At 39.9% G+C, this 20,069-nt stretch overlaps 1 pseudogene across 1 annotated transcript in view; it reads left to right on the forward strand.

The window, feature by feature from the left end:
• LOC311035185 (transmembrane protein 164-like) overlaps positions 1-18,450 on the forward strand; it is a 139,411-nt pseudogene extending 120,961 nt beyond the window's left edge. The window contains exon 3 of the transcript in view: positions 17,480-18,450. The product of the transcript in view is annotated as a transmembrane protein 164-like (transcript). The remainder of the gene's footprint in view (positions 1-17,479) is intronic.
• Positions 18,451-20,069: the final 1,619 nt, after the last annotated feature.

Here is a 20,069-nt window from a genome sequence, read left to right on the forward strand (position 1 = left end):
ACATGGTGTGTGTGTGTGTGTGTGTATGTGTGTGTGTTTGCGTGCGTGGTGTGCGTGTGCGTGTGTGTGTGTGCGCATGCGCGGGCGCGTGTGTGCGTGTGTGTGTGTGCGTGTGTGTGTGTGCGTGTGTGTCATCCACTGAGGAGTGGTTGTGGACAGGTCTGTTTTCCCATCCTGATAATGGCCTGATTGGCCCTCAGTTTAAAGTGACACGCTGGCAGCGCAGTGTGACAGAATGCTCTGTTCTTTAACAGACAGACAGAGTGCTTAGTGTTTCCGGTGCCGCTGTGCTGTAAACACAACCGTTAAAAATACGATGGATGGATAGATCGCTTTTGCTAGCTCTGCCAGGCCAAATGCAATGATTGAGACCTGAAGCCGATTCTACATGTCTCAACAGTATTCTGAAAAACGTATGTTTCTATATCAGTGGTGCTCAATCTTTTTCATGTCAAGGACCCCCAAAAGTATATGTATTTGGCCGCGGACCCCCATCAAAATATTTTGTTCCAGGGACCCCCCAGAAGCAAAGATTTGAGTTAAAAATGTTCGCTTTAAAAATATATATATATATATTCAAAGATTTTCACAAATTTTCAAAAATAGCAGATCTACAAGCTCATAGAGCGGCACTCGGTGCCGCGCTATGAGCTTGTAGATCTGCTATTTTTGAATAGCCCAAAGTGTAAAATAATGCTTTTTAGCTCAAATCTAAAAATGACACAGTTCCAGGTCTTATAAATAAATAATAATAATAGCAAACTGTTTTGTGTATTTACAAAACAAACTACCTTTCATACAGAAGCCTAGTATTTTGGATGGATATAAAATCTGTGCCAGTTTTAAGCCCCGTTGTAAAAAAAAAAAAATATCAAAATTCTGAATACAAATAGCTAATCTATAAGCACACAACCAGTCTCAATGTGATGGGTTGCTGTGAGCATTGCAGATCTGCTATTTTTGCTAATCTTTCAAATCTTTAGGTACCCTCGGCCCTGACAAGCACCCCGTTATTAGAAAAGCAGACAAAAAAACAACCAGCAAACCCAATTTAAAAACGAATAAAACCTCAACTGAACTGTTGTCGGTGACTGAAAAATGTACTTTCTTGGCCAACTGTCAGTGCGCACAAGAATTGTTATTGACCAAATACATTTCAATTGATTTAACTGGTTTGAACTCAAACTTCATTTACACTTGTTTCAGAAGTGCTGATCAATTGATTTAATAGCTTGCAAACGAGGTTAATAAGACAATCGAGGATTAGAAAAAAAGAACAAAAATACACTTATTTCCACTGTGGTCCCCTTACACAAAACAAAGGACTTTGACAAACATAAATAACACTGGGATCATGAGTTGTCAATGTGGTCTGTCTATTTATTCAGTATTATGTGTTTATTGAATTCCTGCTGATGACCTTGTTCATTTAGACCATAATATTGTGACTACGGTATATCCACAATAATGTCAGCCATTATTGTGGATATAATAGAACATAGTCCCCATCTCAAGAAGCTGTCAAGTCAGGTTTGTTTTCACTAAAAAACTAAATAGTCCACAGGAGAAAGCACTTATGGAGGCAGAAATATACGTATTATTCCCTTTTCACTGTACGGAGTGATAAGGCAGTAATAATTATGGTTCAGCAAAGGGACACTCTGAGATGAGAAGTACAACTCCAGATGACCAAGTCCTTCTGTATGGTTCGTTTATTTTAACAAAGTACATCTACTTGAGTACTGTGCTTAAGTACATTTTTGATTATCTGTACTTCACTTTTACCCTTTTTTTTTGCACTTTTACCTAGTTATATTCCTAATAACGTTGTTTTTATTGGTTTCGTTTTATACAGCGACTTTGAATATTTAGAAATGACTATTATCATTACTTGCCTTTTACTCCACGACATTTCAAAGACAAATATTATAATTTTCACTGAACTACTGTACATTTACCAGGAAGTCCTATTGAGCTCAGATATCTCTTTTACGTGAGAGACCTGGCCAAGGTCACAACCATATAAAAAAATATTTATATAAACACATTAAAATGCAACACATACAACAAACATGCACTGTGTATATAAAATAAAGTCCACAATAAAAGCATTTTTAAAGGGTTATTGAACCATTGTGGCCTCTCAGGAAAAAAAACAATTTCACGCCTCCTTCACCACATCCTTTATGATGCCCATAAATGCATCAATGGATATGAATTCATCTAATTTTAGATTGTTTTTTTTTTCACTGTCACTGTCCATGCCCAAGGTGCATAGTAGGAGAATGCAGTTGACAGAATTCACAGCATGCACAGGAGAAGTCCAAATTGTACTCACGCCAGAAGTAAAAGTATCAATACTGCAATGTAGAAATACTCTGTTACAAGTAAAAGTCCAGAATTAAAGATTTACTTGAGTGAAAGTACAAAAGTATTGGTATAAAAATCTACCAAAATAAAGTACCAAAAGTAAAAGTACTCATTATGCAGAATGTCCCATTTCAAGTTTTCAAATGTGTAAAACATCGTTTGAAAATAGCTGATCTACAAGCTCACAATGCGTCGCCTCGCGACGCATTGTGAGCTTGTAGATTGGCTATTTTCAAATGGCCGAAATGTATATAGGGCTGAAGTGGGTAATGTATGTTGTGTAATAATAATCCAAATCTACAAAGAATGTTTTACTTAAGTACGGTACTTAAAGTAATGCTAGGTAACTTTTTCAATAAAACTAAAGTTAAATTGTATATCTTTTGTGAGTGGCAAATGTTTCACAACACCCACTCCATGAATTTCACCCCCGAAAGCCTTTTATTCATATATTTTCTATTGAACGTGGTCGGGGTTGACTTTCCCACGAAAATGACGTCATCTGGCCGGAAAATGGAAGCGGACATGCACCGGTTTCCTGTTTGGCAAGGAACTACTGCACCGGTTTCCTGTTTGGCCAGGAACTACCGCGCTAATAACAAAAAGGAAACTCACGCTGATTTTAACAGATTGTATGATTTGAAGAACGAAAAAAAAACAGAAAAAGAAAACACAGCTCACGGTAACTAAAGATCCACTGGCTAAGAGAAACGATCCACAGATCGTATAAAACAATTAAAAGAATGCTTTTTGAAACGCTTCCGTCTTCCGGTGAAAACGAATGGAATTCTGGGTAACGCAGTAATAAATTAACGGCCTGCAGTGACGGTAATGACCAGCAGAGGCTGCTAAAATCGTTTTTTTGAAATCTGCACTGTATAACTTTAAGTAAATGTACTTAGTTACTTTCCACCAGAATAAACCAGAACAAGTTTTCATATAAACTCTGTCGGGTGGAAACCTCACATGTCCAAAAGTGTTACTTTTCAGCATTCAAATTCTAAAATAGCACGTCTATAATATGCATAGAAGCAATAGATCGATGTTTGGACAAATACATAATGTTTAAAGAACCACTGGTTTAAACAACATTAGGAAACAAGTCCAAATAAGCAACTACACTTTAGAAACAATCCCAAAGTCGCTTATAATAGGTGGACATGGCAACCAAACAAGACATAGGAAGAAGGAAGAAGACACGCCACTGCCACCTAGCCACCTGGCATGCACACTGCAGCGTTTTAAAATCACTGGAGCGTCTTCGTGTAAATAACATAATAAGAAGTGACAACGCAACAGCACGTTGTCCTTTTCTGTTCTGATCGTTGCCGTGTAAAAACGTGACCTTAGCGTTTAGCCATATTTGAGGGCCCACTTTCAATATCCTCACGGCCCACCAGTGGGACCAGGCCCACAGGTTGAGAATCGCTGATCTAGGACACGTTCTAGTTCGGGGAGAACAGAACATAATGTACTTTGTAACACAATTACAGAAGTCTGTTCAAAATCATACCGTCACAGAGCCAGCACCGGTTCTATTGACACTACAATATTAACCCATTGAGACCGGAAGCCGATTCTACACGTCTTCTAAATCTCAACAGTTTTCTGAAAAACGTATGTTTCTATATCATTGGTGCTCAATCTTTTTCATGTCAAGGACCCCCAAAATGATATGTATTTGGCCGCGGACCCCCATCAAAATATGTTGTTCCAGGGACCCCCCAGAAGCAAAGATTTGAGTAAAAAATGTTCGCTTTAAAAATATATATATTCAAAGATGCGCACACATTTTCACGATTTTTCAAAAATAGCAGATCTACAAGCTCGTACGCGCTATGAGCTTGAAGATCTGCTATTTTTGAATAGCCCAAAGTGTAAAATAATGCTTTTTAGCTCAAATCTAAAAATGACACAGTTCCAGGTCTTAATGGGTTAAACCAAGACTGCCTTTTTGCACCACGTTTATTACAGTTTGGCATATTTCATTACTTTTTATTTTTGATTAGTTTTCAAAGTCGGGTCGCTAGTTTAGTTTATTTATTACATTTTTTGAAAACTGAAAAAAAATAAAACAATCTGAACTTTTCAGTGGATAAAACATCAACTGATGCACAAACTTTCCTGGAGTCACTGGGTGTTTCGGGTCTTGCAACAGCTTAGTATACATTGCATAGACCGTGCATAGACAACTGGCAACCCCGAAAATCTGTGCATAGCCGCCTCGCATCTCCCCCATTGTGACTAAACCATTTCGGAGGCGCGCAGTCTCAAGGGAACTGGAGCCACGTAAGGGACCACCGAGTGACCTAAAGCGAACGAGTTGCCGTCCCGAACGTTGCGACGTTTCCCTTGAACCTACTCAGCGCCGTTTGAGTTATGTACCGATAGGCACGGAATCGTAAATTTTGTCGTGGGGACTGCTCTGCTTCCGGGTTTTTCCGGGTTGCAACTGGTTACGCCCACCGCGGGACTCGCCGTACATATGCACGGATTTTCGGGTTTTCTAGGCGACTATGCACGGAATGACGCGCACTGGGTCCGTGCAATGTATACTACATTCTGTGAGATCAGGCTGCGAGAGTGCGGTCTAGCCAACACCAACTCAGGACTCCTGAATCTTTGCCCTCCACACTATCATATCTAACATCAGGGTCTTGAGCTCTACTGTACAGTTGCTGAAATGGGGCTCAAGTGGTTAATTCATACAGCAGAGTGGGAAGGCGGGGGTTAACATGCACCCCCCCCCCCCCCCCCCCCCCCCCGGAACTATACTTCTAATCAATGTTTCTAGATGGGAAAACCTCTGTACAAAATGATGAGCTATGTTAAAAAGTTGTCAAAATGTCCCATGTACCATTTTTATGCAAATTAGTGCCGCCACTATAGAATGTGTTCATGGAGGTGTCTTCTAACACCTCTCAATTAGTTCCAACCCAACTCCCCAGGGAAACTTTGTGGGAGCCAATCAAAGTTGAGAAGGCCTGGTGTGAAAAACTGGAAACATAAATTGGCCAATATGAGCTTGTGGGATGTTTAACGAGGGGTTTGTGGGGGTGCTGAATACATTCCAACCATTAGTTTAATGATTCCCTGGCCATATTATTGGCCACACCTGCTTTTCAGGGGGCCCATCCATCAAATTGTGGTGGCCATCATTTCTACACGTAATGTTTTTGTCGAGTGGTGTATTTTGACTCTTGGGGTTCCTAGAAAGTCAAATGGAAAAGGCTATACTTTAGCATTAACTTTGAAAGGTGATCTAAGAGTCTAAGTCCATGTTTGTGATGGCCAGAAATGCATCTATTACCATGGTCCAGTCATGCAAGCTTTCCTCATTAGCATAATGTTGCATACATTATGCAATAACCTTTAAAGTGTGAATATAATATGAGAAAACAAGAAATGATGACCAATTCTCAACATCCAAACAGAAAAAATGCTAATGAAGCTAGAAAGAATATGAATATAACACTCAACAAAAATGTACAAGTGAAAATGATGGCCAGCACAATTTGATGGACAGGCCCCCTGAAAAGTAGCCAATAACATGGTCAGGGAGCAGTGGTGGAAAAATTACTCACATGCTTTAGTTAAGTAAAAGTACCAATACTGCAATGTAGAAATACTCTGTTATAAGTAAAATTCCAGAATTCAAAATTTACTTGAGTAAGTTGTGACATTGTAATGTGATTCAAATGTTTGTTATCGGGGCGTCCTTGAAAAAGAGAGCTTGCTCTCAATGGGTTTCCCTGAATAAATAAAGGAAAAAGAAAAGCACAAAAAGTGTACTTAAAGTACCAAAAGTAGAAAGTACTCATTGTGCAGAATGTCCCGTTTCACAAGTTCAAAATGTATCAACATCTTTGGAAAACAGCAGATCTACAAGCTCACAATGCGTCGCATCGCGACGCATTGTGAGCTTGTAGATCGGCTATTTTCAAATAGCCGAAATGTACAGTACTGTATATAGGGCTGAAGTGGTTAATGTATGTTTTGTGATAATAATCTAAATCTGCAAAGTAACTAGTGACTAAAGCTGTCAAATAATTGTAGTGGAGTAAAAGTACAACACTTGCCTCTATATAGTGGAGTAGAAGTAAAAGTATTGAGAATGGGAAATACTCCATGAAGTAAAAATTCCTTTAAAGTGTACTTGTACTTAAGTCATTCTTAGTTACTTTACACCAGTGCCAGGAAGTCATTGTTACTAAAAACTAATGGTTGGAATGGAGTCAGCACCCCCACAAAACCCTAATTACACATCCCACACCATGCACAAGCTCATATTGGCCAATTTATGTTTTTCCAGTTTTTCACACCAGGCCTTGATTGGCTTCCCAGAGGAGTTGGGTTGGGACTAATTGAGAGGTGTTAGTAGACACCTTCATGGACACACTGGTGAAGAAAGCTATTGGTGAGCAATCATTTTGCAGATGGCTAAAAAAAAGTTAGCATATTAAAGGGGAATACCACTCATTTTCAACATTGAACTATGTCATTAATACACCTTAGAGCTGTTGTGTGGAAATACGAACAAAGTCCCCCCCCCCTTCTATGTTGCCTAGAACTGGAGAATTGATTGTTGGGTCATGTGATCAGTGACATACTCGTTCACGGCAATGAACCAGTTCTTTTGAACGAATCGATCATGAACGACCCATCACTACATGCACCACACTGCCCTTGTGACTGCTGGTATGGAGGGAAATGATGGGTAAACTATTTAATATAATGTTTTATTATGTAAACACAGAGCATTACATACCATGCCTTTAAATAATGCAGGCGGGACGAACCTGGCGGTGTGGTGAAATAGCCGAGTCATCGATACACACGCAGAGATTTGCCGCATTTATAGACAATAGATATGGAGCCCTTTGCAACATGATGCGTTTACGCTGAGCGGGCAGCTTGCGTTAATTAAAGTGTGCAAGGGTTCAGTGCTCAGGGCGCGGCGTTCACATTGAGACAGAGGTGGAAGAGGTACTTAGACTTTTTTTTTTTTACTTGAGTAAAAGTAGCTTTACAACAATGTAGAAATGCTCTGTATACGAGTAAAAGTCTAAATGTGACTTGAGTCAAAGTACAAAATGATTGGCGTCAAAATGGACTGAGTTACTGTATATGCCTAGTACTTATTGAAGGCGTATTTCACAATAAAAAATATGTCAAAATGTTGTTGTTTTTTTCAAAAATAGCCGATCTACAAGCTCACAACTTATCTATTTTCCAAAGTTTTGAGCTTGCTGATCGTCTGATTTTTTTAACAGACTAAGTATAACATTGAGCGTAAGTGGTTAATGTACGGTTTGTTTTGTAATGTAATCTGAATCTGCAAAGTAACTAGCAACTAAAGCTTTCAAATAACTGTAGTAGAGCAAAAAGTACAATACTTGCTTCTGAGATGTAGTGCAGTAGAAGTATAAAGTAATGAGTAATTGATTTAAGTACAGTGTACTTGTAGTTACCACTGCATTGAGACTATGAGCGTTTGCCCGTGGCCTTGGTTCCACTGGCTGAACAACTGCTGCATGAACACTGCTGACGAACAGAGGTGGAAAGTAAACCAAGTACATTTACTCATTAAGTACTGTACTTAACCCATTGAGACCTGAAGCCGATTCTACATGTCTCCTAAAGCTCAACAGTATTCTGAAAAACGTATGTTTTTATATCAGTGGTGCTCAATCTTTTTCATGTCAAGGACCCCCACAATTATATGTATTTGGCTGCCGACCCTCATCAAAATGTTTTGTTCCAGGGACCCCCCAGAAGCAAAGATTTGAGTTAAAAATTTTCGCTTTAAAAATATATATATATTCAAAGATTTGCACACATTTTCACAAATTTTCAAAAATAGCAGATCTACAAGCTCATAGCGCGGCACTCGGTGCCGCGCTATGAGCTTGTAGATCTGCTATTTTTGAATAGCCCAAAGTGTAAAATAACGCTTTTTAGCTCAAATCTAAAAATGACACAGTTCCAGGTCTTAATGGGTTAAAGTATAATTTTGAGGTACTTTTACTTTACTTCCATTTCCATTTTTCGATACTTTATACTTTTAATCCACTACATCTCAGAGGCAAATATTGTACGTTTTTGCCCTTACAATTTCTCTGAAGGACTCTGAATCTGAGTACTTTTCCATCACTGCTGAGGAGAAAAACAAGCCACGCTATAGCCTAATGCGTGCAGCGGGGGAGTGAACCCGGAAAAATGCCCAACAAAAAGTTTCACCTGCCCTATAGAGTCTGTTCCAGTAAGGGAAATAAAACTGTCACAGGAGAGAGTCAATGCGACTCACCTCGGGGAGAATTCAATTTTACACGGACAATGAAAAGGCCATATGCCATATTTACTAATTTCCTTATGTAAATGTGTCTATTAAAACATTTATGAGGGGAAATCCATTAACCCATTGAGACCTGGAACTTGTCTCATTTTTAGATTTGAGCTAAAAAGCATTATTTTACACTTTGGGCTGTTCAAAAATAGCAGATCTACAAGCTCGTAGCGCGGCACCGAGTGCCGCGCTACGAGCTTGTAGATCTGCTATTTTTGAAAAATCGTGAAAATGTGTGCAAATCTTTGAATATATATATTTTTAAAGCGAACATTTTTAACTAAAATCTTTGCTTCTAGGGGGTCCCTGGAACAACATATTTTGAAGGGGGGTCCACGGCCAAATACATATAATTTTGGGGGTCCTTGACATGAAAAAGATTGAGCACCACTGATATAGAAACAAACGTTTTTCAGAATACTGTTGAGATTTAGGAGACATGTAGAATCGGCTTCAGGTCTCAATGGGTTAAGTAAGGGACGCACAGGAGTGGTGCATGCGCGTCATCAACTCCGCAGTAACCAGGTGCAGGACGGACAGACAATCAGCATAAAGAAAATAATAAGGTCTGCACGCTGTGTGCCTGCCGCTGTTTACTTATTACGGCGGGGGCAATAAACAGTGGGAGCAAATTGCCGCTGTCGGGTAGAAACCTTGTATGTCCAAAACTGTTACTTTTCAGGAAATGGTAAAAAAAAATAGTAGTTATATGTGATTATTGATCTTTTGTATTTTATTGGTTGCACTAAGGAGCTTTTTTTATGCACCTGATCATATGCATTTAATGCTGAATCCTGCTGTGAAAAACCCAATAAACAAAGTAAAAAAATAAATAGTAGTTATCATTTAGTCACAAGCTCAGTGGCCTTGTGGTTAGAGCATACATGGGCAACTGGTGGCCCGGGGGCCACATGCGGCCCGCACCTTCACCTTCCTTAAATGCGGCCCGCAGGATAATATGGGAATACTGATATATTATTGATTTCAGCTGTTACAATTCCAAACACGCAAACATGACCCGCTTTAATGACTTCAGTCTATGTTAGTAGCTTAATGACTAGTATTCAAATGCTATTGTCTTTCTTATGTCCAATGTATTTGTATTTAAGTTCATAACATGTACATACTGTAACTATAGAGCTAAATGCATTTGAAATTAAATAAAAAAAAATACTTTTTAGGATTCCAATTAAAAAAATAGCCAAAAAAAACAGGATTCCATTTCAAAAATAGCAAAAATAGCAGATCTACAAGCTCAAAACGTGTCGCGGTGTGGCGCGTTTTGAGCTTGTAGATCTGCTATTTTTGCTACTTTTATGTGACATAGAATGGCGAAGTATGGCATTCATTTACGAAAAAAAGTTAAAATACAAGAGTCTGTCTGCCCGACAGTACTGTATATGCAATGTGGCCCTCTGGAGTGAGTGTGGAAATATAGTGGCCCTCTCCATCATCAAAGTTGCCCAGTGTCTGCCCTGAGATTTGGGCGGTCGGGGTTCGATCCCCGGCCGGGTCATACCAAAGGCTATAAAATGGGACTCAATAGAGTACTAGCCTCGGGAACTCATGCCTTTTTTTTTTGAGAGCACAGAAGTCCTGACGTCACTCGTTCATCCCCTGGGTCGTGGAAGTAATTTCTCTATGGAGAATAACATTGGGTCATCTTAGAATCGTCTCAAATAAGAATTGTGGTCCAAAAATAAACAAACTGTCCTGGCGATATTGTCAGGGAGGTGGCTCTGTATCGTTTATGATAGTCAGTCACTCATATTTGATACAGTCTGTTTCTGGCAAAAAAAATAACTAATTCGGCGGAAGTAACATTAGCGTTTTCTCGCCGTCAGTTGATGCTTCATCCACTATCCTCTATCCATAAGAGTCAAACCGCCGGGATCATTTGTTTATTTTTGGAACACAGTTCTTATTTGACGCGATATTAAACACGTCTATGGGAATTCTGAATGGGGAAATAAACCGCGACCCAGGTAGGATGAGTAAATTACGTCAGACTTCGGTGCTGTATACCTCCCTGCTTGGGACTCAGCATCAAGGGTTGGATTGTTGGTCCCTGCACACTAAAAACCATATCAGATACCACCAGATACCACCATAGATTACTTAATATGCTTCTAAATCACACTTCCACTCAAAAATATTGATCATTTCTTACCAAATAGGGCTTAAAAGATTCGGAATCCTGTACAAGAAGCATACTGAGAAACACAATACATAACCTTTTCAAAAGTTGTATTTATTTTAGCAAATACATAATGTATTGATAAAACTATGATACAAATATCCTCTACAGTATATTATTACTAAATATACACTCAATGTCGCTAACTTGAACATCAGTGCTGAAACGTCAGGACAACATCTAGAGAGAATACTGACTCCTAGAAGCTACAGATGGAGTTGTACATTCTTTTTTACTGTGACAGGAGGTTTGCCTGCATCCTTCAATTTCAGTACAACACAACTCCAAAAAGGTCAGTGTCTTGCTCAATCCTTTAGGGTACTGGATTCTGAAGACAAAATATACACACAATAGGAGTCCTAGTGCCATGGAGATGTACTCACTCTCATCTGTGATCACCTGGCCATCCAATGTGAACGCGATGTGGTCATACTGCATTGCTGTTGACATGCTAGAAGTGCCGGTCTGAGCTTGGCCCTAGGGAAGAGGGAATAGCGTTAACCATCTTGTCTCACATTTATCTGAAAGGCAAATTCCACTACTTTCATACTACTACTCAAATCAGTGATGCACAATATTAACATTTTGGCTGATATCTGATTAACGATCAATTGCATACTCAAATCGACGGATAAAAATACCGGTATTGCAATACAAGTGTCCAATAAGGTTTACCTTACACCTCTTACAGTAACTGTAATACTGGGTACAGATCAATAAGGAGGCAATTAACACACGTACATCTAAATAGGATGAATGTTAGCCTATAACCATATAATCAGCATGCTAATTTATATTAAAATAAAATAATAAAATAATCAGTAACTAAAGAAATTACTATTATGGTAATCTCCATCAGCATCTCAAAAAGGCTTAACTCTGTTCTTATAGGAGGCAAGCATCACAATGTATGAAATCCACTAATATAGCTTATTCTTATGAGAAACCAAAGAAAGTAGAACTAAACCTAATATGTGAGCATTTGTAGGTAAGTGGGCTATGCAGGGTGTTTCCTTACTTAAGCCATGGTACATCAGTTTAAACACTATGGATAAAATAAACACTAGCCTAAATAATCTTCAATGTGATGCATTAACACTTTCATACCAATACCTACTCAGTTATACATAAATAATGTAAATAGATAAATAAGGCGACTATAAAATAGGGTTATGGTGGTCAAACTAATTGTAATGCTATTTTAACACGTTTTGCTTGGGGCCCACTGACAGCCCTTAAAGCCCCCAGACCTTACTTTGAGAACCACCATAGTACTATAGCTAAATATATTATCTACAAGCTCACGTGTCACTATGCTACCATAGTTGTAAATAGGATATTTTCCCTATTTTCACTTATAATGACATATCCAAAATAGGGACGCCAGGTTGACAGTTGTTAAACTCTGTTGACAAGTTTACACAAAATGGTTCCAATAATACTATCATTTGGGCAACTGTATCTATCAAGATACGTTTAGTTAAAGTCTGTGTTTTATGCCACATGGGAGGCTCATATTGTTAACATACTTAATATCCATAACAGCCATTAGCACGTCTTCAAAGCCACCAGATACACGACAAAAACAGGGTGCAAAATCGCAAATTACCAAAATAAAGTTTCCACAGTAACGTCAAAAGACACATTCTTTGCCATTAAACACTCACCTCCAAAAATGCCTCTTCTTTAAGCTGCTTTCTTCTATCTTCTTGATGAATCAACGATGACGCAGTTATATTGTTTTATTCTCAGGAGGATTGTTATTGTTCCGCTCGCGACTTCAAAGCTCGCGCTGTGACGCACCGTCCCTTCTGCTCTCAGCGTCACTTGTACAAAAGGACAGATCTACAAGCTCGCAGGGCATTGCCATGCAACGTGTTGTCAGCTTGTAGATCTGTTGTTTTGTAACATGACACCCTGCATGGTGAACTATGAGCCAAGTCAGCCAACCAATAGGAAAGAAGCACTGAGAGTTGACGTCACTTGGCAGCCATTTGTAGTTTTCTTCAGTTTTCTAGAGATTCCAGGAGATACACCTAGCTTATTAATAGCCTACATTTAATAAGCTATATTGATGATGAACTAAAATGGCTCATGTATTTGACTGACATGTGTGCATGCCTGTTTTGTTTGAATTAGACATTTGGGCAGGTCCCATATATTTATTAGATGTATCCGATATAGTGTGATTATGAGAATGCTGTATTCAACTACCCCTACACAAATAGCTAGGGCACCCAATTCTTTTTTTAAATATATGTGTGTGTATATATATATATATATATATATATATATATATATATATACGTACGTACGCACGCACGCACGCACGCACGCACGCACGCACGCACGCACGCACGCACGCACGCACACACACACACACACACACACACACACACACACACACACACACACACACACACACACACACACACACAAACACACACACACTTCAAAAGTCCTGAAGGGGGCGTCAACAAGTGTCTTTTGGTAGCAGCGGACATATTTGAGGGGTATAAACCAGGTTGACTTAACATTGCCCAAAACAAACATGTCTGCGCTACTATGCCCCCCCCCCCCCACATCTACAAGCTCACAACGCGCCATGACTCGTTGTGAGCTTGTAGATCGGATACTACTTCTGAACACTGCAGTATGTCAAAGTATAGGGCATTGATTAAAAAAACAAAAAAACACAAAAAGTTGAAATATGGAGATATGAGGTTTCTGCCCGACAGCAACGAAACAACAGTGTGCAGACTTATTATTTTCTTTATGTGGGAAAATCCATTAAGCTCACATTACAATGGCAGAGATATATGTTTTTTGTTGTTATTCAGGTCAAAGTTTGGGTCCCACCATTATGTTTATCCCATTAAGACCTGAGGCCGATTTTACAAATGTCTTCGTATGTTGCTAGTATATCAGTGGTACTCAGAGTTTTTCATGTCAAGGCATAGCCGTGGGAAGTAGTTTTAGGTTAAGGGTGCTGTATGCGCACGCGTGCATGCATGCTTAGCACACTTTTTTGGGGCGTTTTTTTTCTGGGTTTGTTACCCCCCCCCCCCCAGATAATGACAGGCAAATTATGTAAAAATGTTATTAATGATTGTATTTATTTATTATTTTGCTTTGTTTGATATATTATTTTTAGGGGGTGCTTCGTGCCGCGCTATGAGCTTGTAGATCTGCTATTTTTGAAAAATCGTGAACTGCTGTTTTTGAATAGCCAGAGCGTAAAACCCCACTTTGAGAACCAATGCGCTATATATATATATACAGGAATATAGCTAAAATCTAAAATGGCACAGATGCTTTCCTGGTTCGAATGGGTTATTCAGCCACTGTTCAGTAGCAATAGCGAGGCGTCACACTGGTTTGCTCATTCATTTACCAACTTGCAACGTTGGCAATCACCGGTGTTTATTTACATATAAATAAGCACATCTATTTAAATTGGGGGTTGACATCTCATCTTGTGCCAGGTTTATCATCAGCAATACAGTAATGGCCCATATTTCCGGTGCAAAAAAAATATAGATATTAGCATGCTCCCTTTTCTACTTTCTCCTGGTCATTCTATATCAGCGTTGAATTTACATGTTTATTTGAGAAAACCCACCGCCATCCCCAAACATATACTATAAGACAATCATGGCACGGAACATTGTGTATTTTCATCGAGCGATGAGAATAAACAATCTTTCTGATTACCTTTTTTTTTCCAGAAATCAATGCTCAATTATGACTGTAGTAGCAAAAATAACAGATCTACAAAGGCACACTGCATCACATTGCGATGCATTGCAAGCTTGTAGATCTACTATTTTTGATAAACGAAAAATAATCAGTTACTGTAGTTAACTCTGTCCGTGGGTTTGATAAATATCTAACCAACCAAAAGTTTTAACAAGAGCTTGTGACTATTAATAATAACAACATTGAATACATTTTCTTTTCCATTTCCTGAAAAGTAGCCTAACGGATTTGGACATGAAAGGTTTCCGCCAAACAGCAATAATATGTATTAACTCAGTAGACTCAAATAGTATGACTATGACTCCAGAATGCAGTCACCGCCAGCATTTCATTACAGTGTGTGCACAGGACGATACCTGATTATTAATGTGAATTAAATCGATATGATCTTGATCTTTGAACGGGTGGAAAATTCAGTGAAAATCTATGGGTACGACCACAATAATATGAGCGACACAGTTCAGACCGGCTGTAATGCCAGTCAATCTGCGACAGTGTCTGCCGACAGTGAGGTCAGCACAAATCCACTACTGACTGACTCTGATTCCTGTTCTGACCTTCAGCCAGAGGTGGAAGTAGCCTACTCATATCTTTTACTTAAGTAAAAGCAGCAATACCCACCATATAAAAAAATGCTAAAAGCTAAGTAAAAAACCTGTTTTAAAATGTTTCTTTGAGTAAAAAATACCAAAGTATTGGCATCAAAATATACTTGCAGTACCAAAAGTAAGTAATTAAGTACTCAATGTATTATTGTATAAAAAAAAACGTTCTAACAAATAGCAGATATACAAGCTCACAGCACCCTGCGATGCAACTCGATGTGAGCTTGTAGATCAGATATTTTTGAATGGCCGAAGTACAAAATAGGGCTTATAAGTTATAATGGTTAATGTATGTTTTGCAATAATGATGTAAATATTTAAAGTAAATACAGAAATAAGTAATTCCAGTGGAATAAAAAGCACAATATTTGCCTTTGATATAGATATGTAGTGGAGTAGAAGTATAAAGTACTCAAGTAAAGTAAAAGTAGGCCTACCTCAAAAGTTTACTTAAGTACAGTACTCGAGTAACTGAGTTACATTCCACCACTGCCTATAGCTCTTATGATGGCACACACAGCGTTTCAAAATGTCCCAGAAATGCTGGATGGGCATCGTGGGAGATTATGGAGAAGGCAGTGGCATAATGGAGTAGGCTGAGGCTCAGGGACAGTTTCTACTCCCCAGCCGTAAGACTGCTGAAGTCCCCACGCTGATGTGGACTATATCAGAATCAGGAGCAGAATCAACTTTATCATCTCCGCCGATGGTTTTGGAGATTGTGTTTTGTCCCCTGTGTGTGTGTGTGTGTGTGTGTGTGTGCGTCGCAGTGGTGGAAAGTAACTAAGTACATTTACTTAAGTACTGTACTTAAGTACAATTTTGAGGTATTTGTACTTTACTTGAGTATTTCCAATTTCCAATATTTTTACTTCTACTCCACTACATCTCAGAGGCAAATATTGTACTTTTACTCCACTACAATTATTTGAAAACTTTAGTTACTAGTTACTTTTCAGATATAAACTATGATATAATGAAACATACATTAACCACTTTAGCCCTATTTTATACATAGGCTATTTGAAAATAGCAGATCTACAAGCTCACAACGTGTCGCATCGCGACGCGTTGTGAGCTTGTAGATCGTCTATTTTCAAATATTTAGTACTTTTACTTTTGGTACTTTAAGTACATTTTTATGCCAATACTTTTGTACTTTTACTCAAGTGCATTTTTAATTCTGGACTTTTACTTGTAACAGAGTATTTTTATATTGCAGTATTGGTACTTTTACTTGAGTAAAGAATTTGAGTACTTTTTCCACCACTGTGTGCGTGTGCGCGCGTGTGTGCGTACTCAGCTAATCTCAGACACCGCTGGACAGTTTGGCGTCAAGCGTTGCATGCACACTCCCAGTAGGCCAAAGAGAAAGCCCAAATCTTTCAGATTGGCCTCATGGTGGCCCTAAACTAGGCTCCTTTGCGTGTCAGCCTATAACTATTTAACCGTGGCTATATGGATTGCATGACACAACTCGCCCCGTCCATTTCTTCCCAACAAGATTTTCCGCCATATTGCATTTTCTTCAAAACACACTTTTTGCTACTACAACAGATTTAGTCCAAAACATACACACATTGAAACACACCATCTATGGAGTCATGTAATAAACATGTGTCATTCGGAGAACAATGTGATGCATTGTGAGCTTGCAGATCTGTTATTATTGTAAATATTTAAATATTTGCCCAAAATAGGGACACCGGGTTGAAAGTGACAGATCGGCTGCATAATCAATGATATCGATGTGATCCAATCCGATGCACTAATCCAAACTGCAATGACGTCACTGTGACGTCAACTCTACATTGGCCTATTTCTAGAGAACCCGAAAGAAGAGCACTTCACAGTCTTCCCACAGCTACGGTTGGCCAGCTCAATACCTCTAGTCGTGGCAAACTCTGTATTGTGGCTTTAATGTAAAGCCCTTAATTAACCTGAACTGAACCCCAGCTAAGTGACATGCTAGCTTCACTGTGCCAACAGTACAATGCCAGCCATTCTAACTGAACCTTACGTTATCTTGATACCGATTTTATGTGGGTTCATTTAGCATACCTGCTAATTGCGTCGGGGGGCATGCAGGTGGTCTTTACTAGTTAAGGTAACGTAGTAATCATTCACAGCTATACCTGCTACCAGCTCTGCTACATCAGGAGCGGGCCACACAGATAGTAGGTTGTTTTATCTGCCTGCCAGCTACACAACGGATTGCAAAACGGCAAGATTCCTGAAGCCAGTGCTTCGTCCTTTATTCCGTCTCATTCTTACTGTGGCTTTCCCAAAAACAGAGGAGGAACATGTTGTCCAGGTATAAAATCTACAATTCTTTGGACTGGGCGTACGGCGGTGTGGACCCGAAGTTGGAGGGGAACGGGGGCCCGGAATGTGCCGCCTTTCTCGGCTCTCAACAACGCATCAGCGAGACCATGGTCATGGTAGTCATCTCGGTTGTGGAGATCGCTTTGGCACTGAAGAGCATCGATCTCTCCGAAGAGTTCAAACTGATCCAAAAAAAACGAGCAAAGACAACAGAGTTCAGCCTTGGGAGGAACCTGTTGCTGGTCGCTCTGTGCTTGACTTTTGGAGTAGAGGTCGGGTTCAAATTTGCCACCAAAACCCTTATCTACCTTCTGAACCCGTGTCACGTGGTGACCATGATGCAGATCTACTTATTGGCTTGGCCGTCAAGTAAAACGGCGATGGTCGTGTTCAGGATTCAGCTCCACATGTTGCACGGCGCTCTCTTGGCTCTCGTGTTCCCCGTGGTCAACACAAGACTGCTCGCGTTCGAGAGGGAGATCTACTACGTCCAACACTCCATGCTCTTCGTGGTTGCCGTTTACCTGTTGAGGAGAGGCGGCGTGTACAAACCCGAGCCACTCGGTGACGTGCGGTGGGCTATCCTGTCCACCGGCCTTTTCTTCCTGTACCATTTCCTCTTCCTGCAGGCTCTGGGCCTGGTCACAGAGGTCAACCTCAACAACATGCTGTGCCCGGCCGTGTCGGATCCGTTCTACGGCCCCTGGTACCGGGTGTGGGCCTTGGGCCACCAGACCCTGCTGATGCTGGTTCATGGGAAGGCTCTCACCGTCCTGGCCCGGCACACCGGTCCTGTCTGCAGAAACCTGTTGGATTATGTCCGACTGCGCATCAAGAAGGTTGACTGAACGACTTTGCGAAGATGCTCGAAGATGAAGCCTTTCACTCCAATAACCTGTTTTTTTTCTCTATGAATCCTTTAAAGGTTCTATGACATTCATTTTCACCTTTCTTTATTTTTTATGTTTTTTGAGGGGTTTTATGACCTCAATTAGACCCGAAAGAGCTGAACTTCAGTGGATTTCCTGTGGTCTGGGGTTTTCAGAAAAATTAGGCTGAAAAGTAATCTGTGATTGGCCCCTAGACTTTGATGTCACAGTCCCCCTCCCCTCCCCTATCCATTCCTGGGGGGGGGGGGGGGGGGGGCAGAGGCGATGATTGACAGTCAAAATCCCTCAACAGCGACACCCGCAGGCAAAGATTTATTTTTTCATTGCAGTTGAAAAGACTTTAGAAATCAGAGAGAGAAAATCCTGCCATGGATCACTGGAGTGGATTTTTCAGTTAAAACTTTGAATACACGTTTAAAGGACCATGATAAAGACTTTTAATGTGTTGTAAAACTGAATGTCATGAAACCTTTAACACAGTGGTTCTCAAAGGGGGGTTCAGAGAACCATCTGTGCACTCAGACGTATAGGAGTCCGTGGACTAATGCAGTGGTTCTTTAACTTTTTAGGGTTCAGAACACCCTTTCTGAATCGAATTACCTCCTTTATCCGACGAGATTCTGCTTAGAAAACGGCAAGACAAAACCATAGCTAGAATATGATGCTGAATGAATGATAACCCACCCTGTGAAGAATATAGCACTAAAAATAAGTAACAGAGAATAAACAATTGACGCCTCCTGAGCAGATTTAAGTATGTTACCGCCACTTGAGAAACAAACACTGGCCTAATGCATACTAAACTGGGGGTCCTTGAAATTAAAAGGTTCGAGAACCATTGCTGTAAAGGGCTAGGATGCTTTGGAGGAGGTTTGAGTTGTGTAGTTACTTTTCCATGATGTAATTCCAAAGGTGGACAAGAAATCACAAATAATTGCTCCATTGATTAGGAAATTGATGATTCAAAATATGCTCCTCATTGAAACAGCTGTCAAAGTCACTCTCTTAGCCCGTAAATGAATGCAAAAAAAGCCCGGTACTGTTTGTTTTTTTAAATAGAAATGTCAACTTCCTTTTGATTTTACTACTTGAAGTTGTGGATCCAGATCCACGGATCCAGTCTATACTGTCAGAATCAGCTTTGTTTGTGTTCGTTGGGTGACTTTGAGAGCTGTTTCACCGTACTGTACAATGTCAATGAGGAGCATATTTTGCATTATCAATTTCTAATCAATGGAGCAATTATGTTTGATTTCTCGTCCACCTTTGGAGTTACATCATGGCAAGGTAACTACAAACCCAAACCCCTACCCTTTAACACATATCGGTTTTTACTGTAATAAATGAACATTTCAGGATTAGCCTATCAATATTACTAGACCATACCCGTGGGGGGATATGCGCACATGATCTGGCAACCCGGGAGCCAGCGAACACAATTTTGGTCTCACCACTACACCACGCACGCAGGATGTAATTCCTTTCAGTATTATATAGCTGGCTTGCTTGTATACTTGCATGCACAAATGCAATAGGAAGGGACTTAAGGCTAACAATGTGCAGCGAGGTGACTCACT

Source organism: Gymnoscopelus microlampas, assembly GCF_963454915.1.
Source record: "Gymnoscopelus microlampas genome assembly, chromosome: 19".
Lineage (NCBI taxonomy): Eukaryota > Metazoa > Chordata > Actinopteri > Myctophiformes > Myctophidae > Gymnoscopelus > Gymnoscopelus microlampas.